This window comes from Carcharodon carcharias, chromosome 17 (assembly GCF_017639515.1).
Source record: "Carcharodon carcharias isolate sCarCar2 chromosome 17, sCarCar2.pri, whole genome shotgun sequence".
In the NCBI taxonomy this organism is placed as follows: Eukaryota; Metazoa; Chordata; class Chondrichthyes; order Lamniformes; family Lamnidae; genus Carcharodon; species Carcharodon carcharias.
Window position 1 is genome coordinate 6,818,344 of NC_054483.1, and position 12,277 is coordinate 6,830,620.

Consider the following 12,277-nt stretch of genomic DNA (forward strand, 5'->3'; position numbering starts at 1 on the left):
ACTGAGCAGAAGAGATTTGGTTTAATGTCTTTTCGGAAAGAAGGCACCTCTGACAATCTTGTACTCCTTCAGTTCCACACTGAAGTGTCAGCCTTAATGATGTGCGGAAGTGGGGTTTGAACCTACGGTGGACTGACAGGCAGGACCACTATCCCTGAGGTAAACTGACAGTAGCGAGGATTGTAACATTCCTGCTACCTTCTGTCAACATCGAACATCTAAGAATGAAGTTCATTTATGCTCCTCCAACAAGTCACCTCATCATGAGCATCAATCCCAGAGGCTTATCCTGCCTACTCTAGTGCAGTTTTCATCATTCTAACCCCTCTTACATAGATTGCAAAGCTATTGTCAAATTGCAACTCATGTTCTGCTTTATGCTAACACACACTTGAGGTAACTCTCACTTCGTATGCTGTAGAGGGGTTTATTGACATCGTGTTGTTGCGTCTCACTCTCCTCTGTTGAACCAAACACCACTCCAGAATCATCAAGAGAGCAAAGATGACCCACGGCTTCTTTGTGTCACTGTTAACCTTTGCCTTAAACACCTCCCCACCATTGCTTCCCATTCCCTCCCCGCTCCTCCTCACCATCAACAGTGAGCAGCTCATAGACCTCATTGTCTCTGCTGCTCGCCACCTTTCCCATTGCTCACCATGTCAACTCTCTACAAGCTCCCCCCTTGCCCTGGCCCTGAAGCTGTATCTTTCTCTAGCTTCTCCTCTAACTCTCCTCTTTCTATCTCTCACCTCATCTCTCTTGACGCTATCTCTACTAGACTGTTGACCATCCCTATTCCATTCTTGACATCCATGCTTGCTGATATTGTCAGCAGATCCTCCCCCGTCCTCAGGTACCATCTCCCTTTCAAATCTTCCATCAAGTGTCATCCTCAATAAAATCCAGCCCTTGCCCCTCTCAGTCCTTGCTAACCATCATCTTCAACTACCCTTACCTCTTCAAGATTCTTGAATATGGTGCTGCTTCTAAAATCTGTGCCCATCTTTCCCACAACTCCTCACCCTGCCACAGCACTGAAATGGCTCTCATCAAAGTCACAGACAGCATCCTTGATAGAGGACTTGAGAGAGTGGAAACCAGGAGGATGCTTCCTGTTCTGGGGGTAATTAGAACTAGGGGACACAGTTGAAGAATAAGAGGCCACCCTGTTAAGATGGAGATGAGAAGAATTTTTTTTCTCTCAGAGAGCAGTGGAGGCTGGGTCATTGAATTTATTTAAGGCTGGGTTAGACAGATTTTTGATAGACAAGGGAGTCAAGAGTTATGTAGAGGGCAGACAGGAAAGTAGAGTTGAGACCACAACCAGATCAGTCACGATCTTATTGAATGGCAGAGCAGGCATGAAGGTCTGAATAGCCTACTCCTGCTCCAAAGTCCTATGTTCCTACGTTCATCCTCTATCACAGTGACCATGGTACACTTTCCCTCTTAGTACCCAATGATGTCTCTGCAGGTTTCAATATGGTTAACCACACCATCCTCCTCCCAAGATTGTTTTCTAGTTGAGTTGGGTCACCTTCGCTTGGGCTCTGTTCTTGCCTGCCCTCCCCCGGAAGAAGGAAGCAAGAGGTAGATAAAAAGTGGGAAGGAAATGAATCAGTTGCCAGGAATGTGGTAGAACATGGATCAGGAGCCAGGATTGTGGGAGGAAATTAATTATATTCTAGTGTTGCAGCAGTGAGTTTCTCAAAGCTGGAAGAAAGCATGGTAGGTAGGAGTGAGCAGGTGCCAAGGTCTTGAGCAGGCAGCAGCTGCGGTGTTGGTCTTACATACCACAGTCGAATTTGTAGAAAGAGCTCTAACACAGAGAAAGAACAGAAGCGACCATGGCAACATAAAAATGGCAAATACAGAGGAAACAAAGGGGAGCAATTAACGATACTTAAACATGGCATATGCTTGGAAAGGTGGCACTGCCAAGTGGCATTGCTGACCAGTTGTTATAATAACATAATCCAATGATAAATGACAAACATTTGATGAATTCTTCCCTTCCAGTGCACCAGGCTCCATCTGTTCTCATGTTCTTTACCCCAACACAGAAAATCTCTTGAGAGAAGGTTCTGCCCATGTGCCATTCCACTATCTCGCCCCACTCAGTACTCCAGCAATGAAGCTTCAGAATACTAACCAACCCTTAGATTTGTCGGTCAGTTGTGGCTTGGATGGTAGCACTCTTGCTTCTGAGGTCACAAAGCTGTTGGTTCAAGTCACAGTCCAAGACTTGAGTACCAAGATCTAGGCTGCCGAGTGCTGCACTGCCGGAGGGAATGCAATGTTAAACTGAAGCCCCTGTCTGCCCTTTGAATATCCTGATGTCACGAGAAGTGCTATAGAAATGAAAGTTTTTTCTTTTATCCTGCTGCATCTTGACCAGTTGCCTATTCTTGTCCTGGTATTTTAATGATGACCAGTTGCCTATTCTTGTACTAGTGTGTTAATGATGACCAGTTGCCTATTCTTGTCCTGGTATTTTAATGATGACCAGTTGCCTATTCTTGTACTAGTGTGTTAATGATGACCAGTTGCTTATTCTTGTACTGGTGTTTTAATGATGACCAGTTGCCTATTCCTGTCCTGGTGTTTTAATGACGACCAGTTGCCTATTCTTGTCCTGGTGTTTTAATGATAGCCAGTTGCCTATTCTTGTCCTGGTATTTTAATGATGACCAGTTGCCTATTCTTGTACTAGTGTGTTAATGATGACCAGTTGCCTATTCTTGTCCTGGTGTTTTAATGGCCCCAGAAGCTCAGGTGCAACCACATTGTTTAAATTGTTCGACCACCTTTCTTTGTCTTAGTCTCTCCAACAAGTGACTACCCATCAAAGGCATTCCATTGACTGTAAGAGGCTTTGAAACTCCCTGAGTTCATGAAAAATGCCATATAAACATAATTCCTATTCTTTCCAATGCATTGATGTCTTTCTGAAGACAGGAACCTGAAGCTACCCCCCAAGTGTGACCTTAAAATAATCGATCCAAAGTTACCATCATCAGTTCCAATTTAAGAGATGAATCCTTTTGAGATTCAGTCAACTGTGCCTATAATAGCATCGCATTGATGGATGTTGTCAGTGACTGGTTATTGCAACTGCAAAATCTTTTTCCAGCTTCCTTAGTGGGCATGTTTCATGGTGTAACCACACATCTGGGACTCTGGAGAATGTTTAGCAATGAGGACAGATTGAATAGGCTGTGGCTATTCTCTTTGCTGAGGGGAGATATAATGGAGGCATATGACATAATAAGGAGTCTTAAGTAGTGTGGATGGAAGGACCTATATTAGTTAGCAGAGATCAATAACCAGGGGTCATAGATTTAAAGGAATGGCAGAACTTTAGAGGGGAGTTGAGAATTCTTTTCACCCAGAGGATGGCAGAGGTTTGGAATTCATTGCCTGAAAGGGTGATAGAGGCAGAAACATTCATCGTATTCAAAAGGACACTTGGATATGGATTTAGATACTTGAAGTGCCTTAACCTACAGGGCTAACGACCAAGAGATGGAAAGTGGGATTAGGCTGGTTAGCTGTGTTTTGGTCAGCACAGGCATATTGGGCTGAATGGCCTCCTCTTTCTGGGTCTATTATTCTATGATCTCCTAATATCCCCTAATACTTATCCACATTAAAAATCTATTTGCAAGCCCTTTGCTAAGTTCCTTTACCTATGCAGCTCCCTGTGACTGCTCTCAATCTCCCTGACATTTGTTATGCATTTTGGGCTTCTTCTAGATTCTCTCTCTCACGTTCTCTTTTTCCCTCTTCCTCTGTGTCTCATGTGCCCCTTTTAATAAAGAACATTTGCCTCTGATGAATGCTTTCATAGACCATTCTAGAATGTACAGGCTGTGGGAGGCATCAAAACTCTTCCTGAGCAGAATTGCACTGCTGCCCTTTGAGCTCAAAGTGTCCACAGTGAAGGTAGACAGTTGCGATTGACAGCTTGCTATCGGAGCAGCCTCCCTGGCTCTTACCGCCGGTGAGCTAATGTCTGAGCCTTCCAGTGCTGTCACTGCCATCATTGCACAGATCCTTGCTCAGGCATCGGGCAAAGTCCTAGACTAATTGGCCTGGACGTGACTTTGTTCAAAACAACAATGCACACCCCGCTGTTTGTGGGAGCTTGCTGTGTACAAATTAGCTGCCACGCTTGCAACAGTGACTACACTTCAAAAAACACTTCATTGGCTGTCAAGCGCTTTGGAATGTCCTGAGGCCTTGATAGGCATTATATAAATGTAAGTCTTTTACATTCACCCTCAGAAATGTTTCATTGAGAACTTCCAAACTTCCATTGACGCGAGCAGTATGTATGCTGCCATAACAGTATTATCATTAAGGAAAGGGCATATCAGTCACACTATCACTGGCCCACACAATGTCAGTTCACATGGTCTGTGCATGACATAGTGATAATGTTTCAGCCAAGTCACTTTCTACAAAGGTTAAACCCTACACTGTTGATTAAGCACGATGTGGGGGTGTGAGGAGGGTGGGGGCTGAGTGGTAACTGCTGCAGCCATAAGCATAGGAGCCAGTAATCTTGAAGTCAGAACCAAGGCTTTCACTATGGGCCACAGCACTCCCTGTACATTTCACCAATTATGAATGACAGTTCCACTAACTCAGTAAATACCATCAGGAATCAGTCAACAACTAACCTGAGAGTCTGTTCTCGCCAAGTTGTGAATGTGTGCAGCCATGCAGTAGCCTGGGTGGTACTGCACAGGCCTTTTCCTGGATTCAATAAGTACGTTGTATTGTTTTAAATGTTGGCTGTGCACAGCGATTCAATTTTACAGGAGACATTGCCTGAATAATTGATGATCCTATTAAAAGGCATTGGTGCGAAGGGGGCTTTCCTGCTGCTGAACACATGTTCAGCTGTGCAAGGTAAGGCAGAACGTTAGCTGGAGCATCGAGGTTGAACATGGCAGTACACGCTGACTGACCATGCTGAACTGCCTACTCTGCATCCTTCCCAGCCCTGGCACGACTGATCTTCCCTATACAGGCATCCGGCACGGCCCATACTATAAGTGCACACATGGGGCACAGATAGTATTTGAATGCTAAATGGCTCCCATAGTGCCAAAATTATGGGGAGCCAAATTTCAGGTCTGAACAATCAAATTGTGATCAATCTTCTTCAATTGATAGTTCAGTATGAAGTTAAAGCAATACTTTACTCTCCCAGAAGAGATATGAAAGACTGTTGCGAGCACGAAATAAGAAAGGTTTTTTTTTGATCGCTTAATGTTTTTGCAGATTCTGAGATTTGTCCATGGACGGATTAATAGTTCAAATTGTTGGGGGTCTCACCTGACTGAGTAAATAATGTTCTTAATGCTGACTCATAATACTAAATTATGCAACAACACCCTCACAGGTTAGCTCACACTGAACTCTTTTGTTAAATTATTGCGCTTCTTTAGATAAAGAGCTGCAGGTATTTGGCAGTCCTTGAAACACAGCTGGTCTTGTCCAGAGTATCCTGGAGAAATACTCCTATCCTTGCCCTTAAAATTATCTTGAAAAGGATGTGCTCACACAGGCATCCCATGTGAGCGTTGCAAGCAACAGGACAGGTCACAATGTCGCACAGCCCAATTGATTCATGAGACGCTCATTTTCCAAGTTGGGGCCACTAGAGAGATTCACATCACCAAAGATCAAGTGTTTGGCTGTAAAAGGGGACCAGCGCTGGCATTATTTAAAGGCGTAGGCACCCATCTTGCCGGGAAGGCTACTTTGAAAAAGCGCTAATTCGAGGTGTCTGAAAATGTTTTTGGAGTTCCGGTGGATTTGGCAGTGAGCGTTGCTCCATCCTCATGGGTTGGGCAGAGGAATGGGTGACCTGTCCTCACCAAGGCTGCAGTAGGGTAGCGGGGCTGCAGGGAGATGGAGCAGAGGCCACAGAAATGGCAAGCTCTGCGCCATGCCCTCTGTCAAGATGGAAGATTGACTCCTTCTTGATCCTTGACAGTGGCAAAAGGCTTTCTAACAGGGCAGCCAATGTACCCAGCACCTCAGTGTGCATGCCCATCAACGTTCTACCGGATGCCACCCCATCAAAGTCCTCATCTGAGTCCTCTACAGCAGTCTGTGACCTGTTGCCCTCTGGTGAGTTGGTACACGAACCATCCATTACTCCTGACCTGGCTGCACTCGTGCCTGGTGACTCATCATGTGCTGATCCCAACTCTACTTTCACTTTTTAGGTCAGTGCCAGTATCGGAGCTGATAGCTGTAGCTGTCAGATCAAGTGACGGGGTCTCTTCATCAGCGCTGTGCTCTTGTTCTCTCTCCTCCTCCAGGGGCTCTGGAAAGCAAAAGGTCCGTGGTGACACCATCAGCATCTTGCACATCATGGTGGTGGGGAGTCGAGGGGGTGGTGGGTAGGTGGGGTGCAGCTGACAACATTGGTGGGGCTGGCAAAATTGGTAAGTATGTGAGGGTGAGTTGGAATACCTTCGTGATCCTGAGTGCCAGAGTGTGCTACTGGATAAGTGATGGCGGTATGGTGCATTGAACAGAATGAGAGCTTGGTGGTGTGACAGGCGGTGATGTCATGTGAAGATGCATTAACTGACCTTGACCACCCTGGTGAGGTCATTAAATTTCTTGTAGCGATGTTGCCAGGCCCTCGGGTCCCAACTCCAGGAATTCACTTCCCTGGGCACCTGCTTCCAAACCCTCTGAAGGTGATACTTCAGATCTTTGTGGTATGTATATGACTGGAGTTTGACTGCTTTCTCTCTAAATCTGCAGTGAACATCCTGCAGATGTTTTGGTAGGCATTGTGCTTGGATAGAGGTGACTTGTCATTGAAGTAAGTCCTGTAGATGTCACATGGACAGGAAGCTACTCAATCTCAGATGACTGAGACAAAGACAAAGGTCTCCAAGGGCATACTTTGCAATTTCCTGTTTGCTGATGACTGTACATTAGCTGCTGGCTCAGAGCTGGACAGGCAATGTAACATTCACTTGTTCTCCAATGCATGCGATGACTTCAATCTCACAATGAGCAGGAAGAAACTGAATTAATACCCAAGCCTGCTCCCAGAAAGCCCTATCTTAAGCCCAAGGTCTCACTCCTTGACCAGAACCTGTCAGCAGCAGATAAGTTCACTTATCTCTGGAGGATACTCTGTGAGTTGTATATATTGATGACAAGACACGTGCAAGAATTGTCAAAGCAGGTGTAGCCTTTGGCAGACTTCAAAGCTCAGTCTGGGAATGAAAAGGAGTACCATAGACCGTGGTGTATAAGTCGACCCAGTCAGGCCCAAAAATCATATTTTTGCATATACTCAACCCTACCACGTTCCCTCATCCAACCTTTACATTAGCAACATGCTATACTGACATTAGTATTGAGCCTCAAATTATCACAGTACAAACGCATGTTTTACTTACCAGTGACTTATAACTGGGTGTAAGGGATTGAGCAGGCGATATGGGCTGTATTGTGAGGATGTGCGGTAGTTTAAGACATGCCCACACAGAGCAGACCCTGTGAAGTGAAAAATGACGACCACCCATGCCTGCATTTCACTTTTATGCTCAGTATATCAGTCGACCCAGTTTTAAAGGGATTTTTCAAGGCTTCAGAGGTCGACTTATATAATACATTGTTACAGTTTGACTTTGTGACTCTTGATTTTCAGGAATGGCTAATAAGCAATTCCAATTGCTCTGTCATTGTAAACATCTTTACAGCAATAGATGGTGTCCCATATGTCTCCCCAGTGAAAGAGATCATCAGAAAGATGTCAGCTGTTCCATTGCAGCTGTACAGAGAAGATTGGAGGCTATGTCACTCAGGATCTTTAAAGAGAGTAACTTTTTGCTTTGCTTTTAACTCAGGCAGTGTTTGCACAGGTCTCTGCTGTTCAGTACTCAGGCTAAACTCCTTACTGGAGTATAAAGGCCTTATACTGGCTCCCTTCTGTCAGTTGTGCTACCCACCACACCACCAGACTCTCATTCTGTTCAATGCGCCATTACGTACATAGCAGCACTCTTGCTTTTGAGTCAGAAGGTCATTGATTCAAGTGGCACTCTGATCAGTGGCAAGTAACATTTACACCACACAAATGCAGGGCAATGACCATCTCCAACAAGAGACAGTCTAGCCACTTTCCATTGACATCCAATGCCATTGTCATTTTAAAGCCATCACCATTTACCAGAAACTTAACTGGGCCAAAGGCTGGATATTCTATGGCAAGTGACTCAACTCCTCTCTACCCAAAGCCTGTCCATCTACAAGGCAAAAGATTGTGATGGAGTTCTCTCCACTTGCCTGGATGAGTGCGACCCCAACAATACTCAAGAAGTTCAACAGCATCCAGAACAAAGTGGCATCCCATCCACCACCTTAAGCTTTCACTCCCTCCATTACCGATGCACAGTAGCAGCAGTGTGTGTACCATCCACAAGGTGCACTGCAGGAACTCACCAAGGCTCCTTTCACAGCACCTTCCAAACCTGCAACCTCTACAACCTAGAAGGACAAGGGCAGCAGATGCATGGGAACACCAAATTCCCCTCCAAGCCAAGCACCATCCTGACCTGGACCTCTTTCTATTCTTTCACTGTCACTGAGTCAAAATCCTGGTACTCCCTTCCTAACAGTACCATGGGTGTAATTACACCATATGGACTGCAGTAATTCGAAAAGGCAGCACATCATTGGGCAATTAGAAATGGACGACAAATACTGGCCATACGAGCAATCCCTATGTCACAAGAATGAATTTTAAAATCTCCAGAGACTTTGGCATTCAATCTAGCTAATACTTCAGTGCAGTAGTGAGGGAGCTCTGCACTGTCAGACATGCTGTCTTTCAGGTTGGGAAGTAAAATAGAGGCCTTGTCTGCCCTTGGTAAAAGATCCCACAGCAGTATTTGAAGATTGACAGTGGAGTTCTCACCAGTGACCGGGCCAATATTTTTCCTTTGCCAAACTCCTGAAGAAACAGATTATCTAGTTGTTGCAGTTTGTGGGATCTTGCTGTGCACAAACTGACTGCTGCATTCCCTGCATTAGAACATGGGCTGTACTTCTGAAATACTTCATTGGCTGTAAAGTGCTTTGGGTCACCCTGAGGTTGTGAATGTTACTATATATGTGCAAATTTCTCTTTCTCTGCTCAATGGTACACCATATGTAGTGGTTTGTAGAGTGTTTATGCTGTGGTGTGCAGTCGGCACTGACTGACTGAAAAATGACAAGAGAATGTATTCCATGGTCATTCTCTCAAGTATTTCATGCCCTGGGCTCTGGACAGACGCGAGCGTGAGTATCTTTGGTGTGATTATGACTTCATTACATTTCACAACTTTGGATAGAGGCTGCAGACTTTGAAAGCTCTTCAAAGCTCACGGTGGCCCCATTCGTCCTTCAGCCCCCACTGCTGCTGAAACCATTCTCCATGCTTTGTCACCACTGAACTCAATATATCTAAGCTGCTCTTGGCTGAACTTGCAACCTCCATAAACCTCAATTATTTCTGAACCAGGTGCCTGTATCCTGTCCTGCTTGTCCATAACTCATGTTCTTCCAGTGTCTCAAAAGCATTGAATTGAATCCTCGCATTCACCTTGGATCCCCTCCATGACCTCATCCCATCCTATCTCTCCCCCGTCCCTACATTCCCTGCCTCGTCCCTAACCAACTCTAGCCTCTGGTATTTCCTCCCTTCTTTTAGCCCATCATTGGAGGCAGAACATTCAGTTTCCTTGCTCATATTCCTTGGGACGCCATCCGTAAATCTCTCTGCCTCCCTACTGCTCTCTCCCTCTTTAAAAACCCTTCTTTAAGATGTGACATTTTTGACAAGGCTCTCACATGCTACTCTAACTCATGAGCTCTGTCCGCCTCTTCATTCCTTTTGTCTCCCTCCCCTCCCACCCCTGAAAAACATTGGAATATTTTCTGTGTTAAAAAAGGCACCACAACAATGCAACTTGTTCTTCTTCCGTCACCAGACCAGTTCTCTGATGCTCAGATAGAAAGCAATCCAGAAAAACCAGTTTATTCTTGTCAGGATGAATGCTGTTAGTGACTTCCACATCCCACGCTGGGGTTCCCATGGTAACAGAAAAACCGTGACAGCCACAAAAGTACTCTGGTCCATTCCAATAATATTTGCCATGCGAATAGAACGTGGGTAGTGTGTGGAGAGGCAATGGTTAGTGAAAGGGCAGGGTTAGACACAAGTCACCATTTACACTGACAGCCATCTGATTGAACATGGGCCAGAGAAGTGGGTACTGAGGTGAATGCCCTGTATAATGCTTCATTCAGCCATTTTATTCTAACTAACACAGATTTGGTTTTAGCTGATTGCGCATGAACCTAAGCTGTATTTGTGTTAGATGTGTTATCGCACACAATTCTGGTGCCACTAGTGCATGTCTAGTGAAGGAAATGAAAGTTCAAATGTCACCCAATCTGTTCAATTGGTGATATTCATATGTGTGATTGTGTGTGTGTTAGTGTGAATATGTGTATTAATATGTGTAGCAGAGTGTGATAATGTATCTGTACCAGTGTGTTAGAAAGTGTTAATGTGTTTGTGCCTTGTGTTTGAGTGTTAATGTGCGTGTATGAGAGGGATAGTTTGCTTGTGTGTCAGAATATGTTAGTATGTGTTAATGTGTATATGTTAACGTGTGCATGTTAGTGTGTGTGTGTGTGTGTGCATACATAACTGATACAGCCTCTCAGCAGCTGGTGTGATGATCTCGAATATTCTTAAAGTCGCATGACATATTTTTGAATATGAAATATTTTGCTAGCCCTTTGGCCTGACAAGCCAACATCGTGTCTGCTCATCTTCCAGGAGGATTACCCTTGCCTGTCTCCTTTGTTGCAGACAGAGCACAGTTCCATAGGGCCTCGTTGTTTCATCCTAGTGATCTTTCTATGAATTTGATGCCAGTCAGCCCAAGGGAGATGGTTCCACTTTGGGCAGCATCAACCAGCATCCACAATATGTGTGCTTTCCAGTAGGGATCACATGTGCCTGACTCAACACTCCTCACTCTCAACCATAGAATTGCTGAGGCTAATGGGGGTGCCCAGGCTGCTAGCTCAGCTATGAGCGGATAATTCTGTTGTATTTGATTGGGCACTACAGAGAAACAATTGAGGGAACATTTCTGCAAGATTAGTAGCTCACGGTGCTAAAGGAGATGAATGGTGGGAACATGTGACACTCCCATGGCTGTGAATGGATAGTGCAATGGATAGACCTGTGGATAGTGCAAGAGGGCTACTTAACTGAAGAGGCAATCTCAAATCAGGCAGACTGGGTGGAAGTCTATCCTTTCTTTCCAAATAGGATGGGTTTGGACGTCTCGCCTGGTCGTTGAGTAGTAGGCAAATGGCATGCAGTCTAACTGAGAGAGGCTGGCAGAGACATGGTACCCTGGCACAGAGGTTTGGGGGCTTAGACTTTCTGCTGAATCTAATACTCCCGGTACACATACACAATTCCAAAAAAAGCAGCCACAAAAAAAACGATAAATGAATGAAACCTGAAAAGGACAATTCTAATTTTCACAGGTACAGATATCTATCAGCAGGAACAAGCAGTTACTCCTCTTTCGTTTTGGAGGAATTTTATACATCCCCAAATTCCCTCCCTGATCGGAGTGGAACCATTCCCAGAATGTGTGCGTGCAAATCTTAAATCTTTTAAAGGAACGAGTGAGTGTTGTGGGACGGGGTGGATACACGCTTTGTAAACCTGGAGTGAGACCCCCATTCCCCCGCCCGCCGGCTCCCGACCCCGCCGCTGCGTTGTCCATGGTGCTGAACCGGTTAAGCACCTTCTCTCCAGTCAGCACCAGGAGCTGGACACAGAACGTGGGACACACCGGCAGACGATGCCTCTTGCCCATTGCTACATCTGTTTATCTTGCTGCATTTACAGGAACCCCCAGCGTCTGGGGAAGAGGGTGATTTGCCCCGTTCGATGCGCTCCCCCAGAATAACTGGCTGTGTGCTCAGGAATACCCTCTGTGTGTTTAGGGCTGGAGCTATATTGCAGATGGACCCCCCCACCCACCCCAACTCTCCTCAGTCTCCTCCTCCTAAAGAGACTGAGTGTTAAATTGCATAACAGCCTTGGTCCCCGGCAGCCTTCCTACCTTGGAATGAATGCATCCATTCAACCGGCTCTGCAAAAGATCGGACAGTGCACCCACCTGAAACTGTGGCTTCTGAATCCTTC

At 45.4% G+C, this 12,277-nt stretch overlaps 1 protein-coding gene across 1 annotated transcript in view; it reads right to left on the minus strand.

The window, feature by feature from the left end:
• Positions 1 to 12,277, minus strand: part of LOC121290024 (phytanoyl-CoA hydroxylase-interacting protein-like) — a 64,472-nt gene extending 52,195 nt beyond the window's left edge. Inside the window, exon 1 of the mRNA XM_041210165.1 lies at positions 12,252 to 12,277. The gene's annotated coding sequence lies outside the window, so the exon portion shown is untranslated. The remainder of the gene's footprint in view (positions 1 to 12,251) is intronic.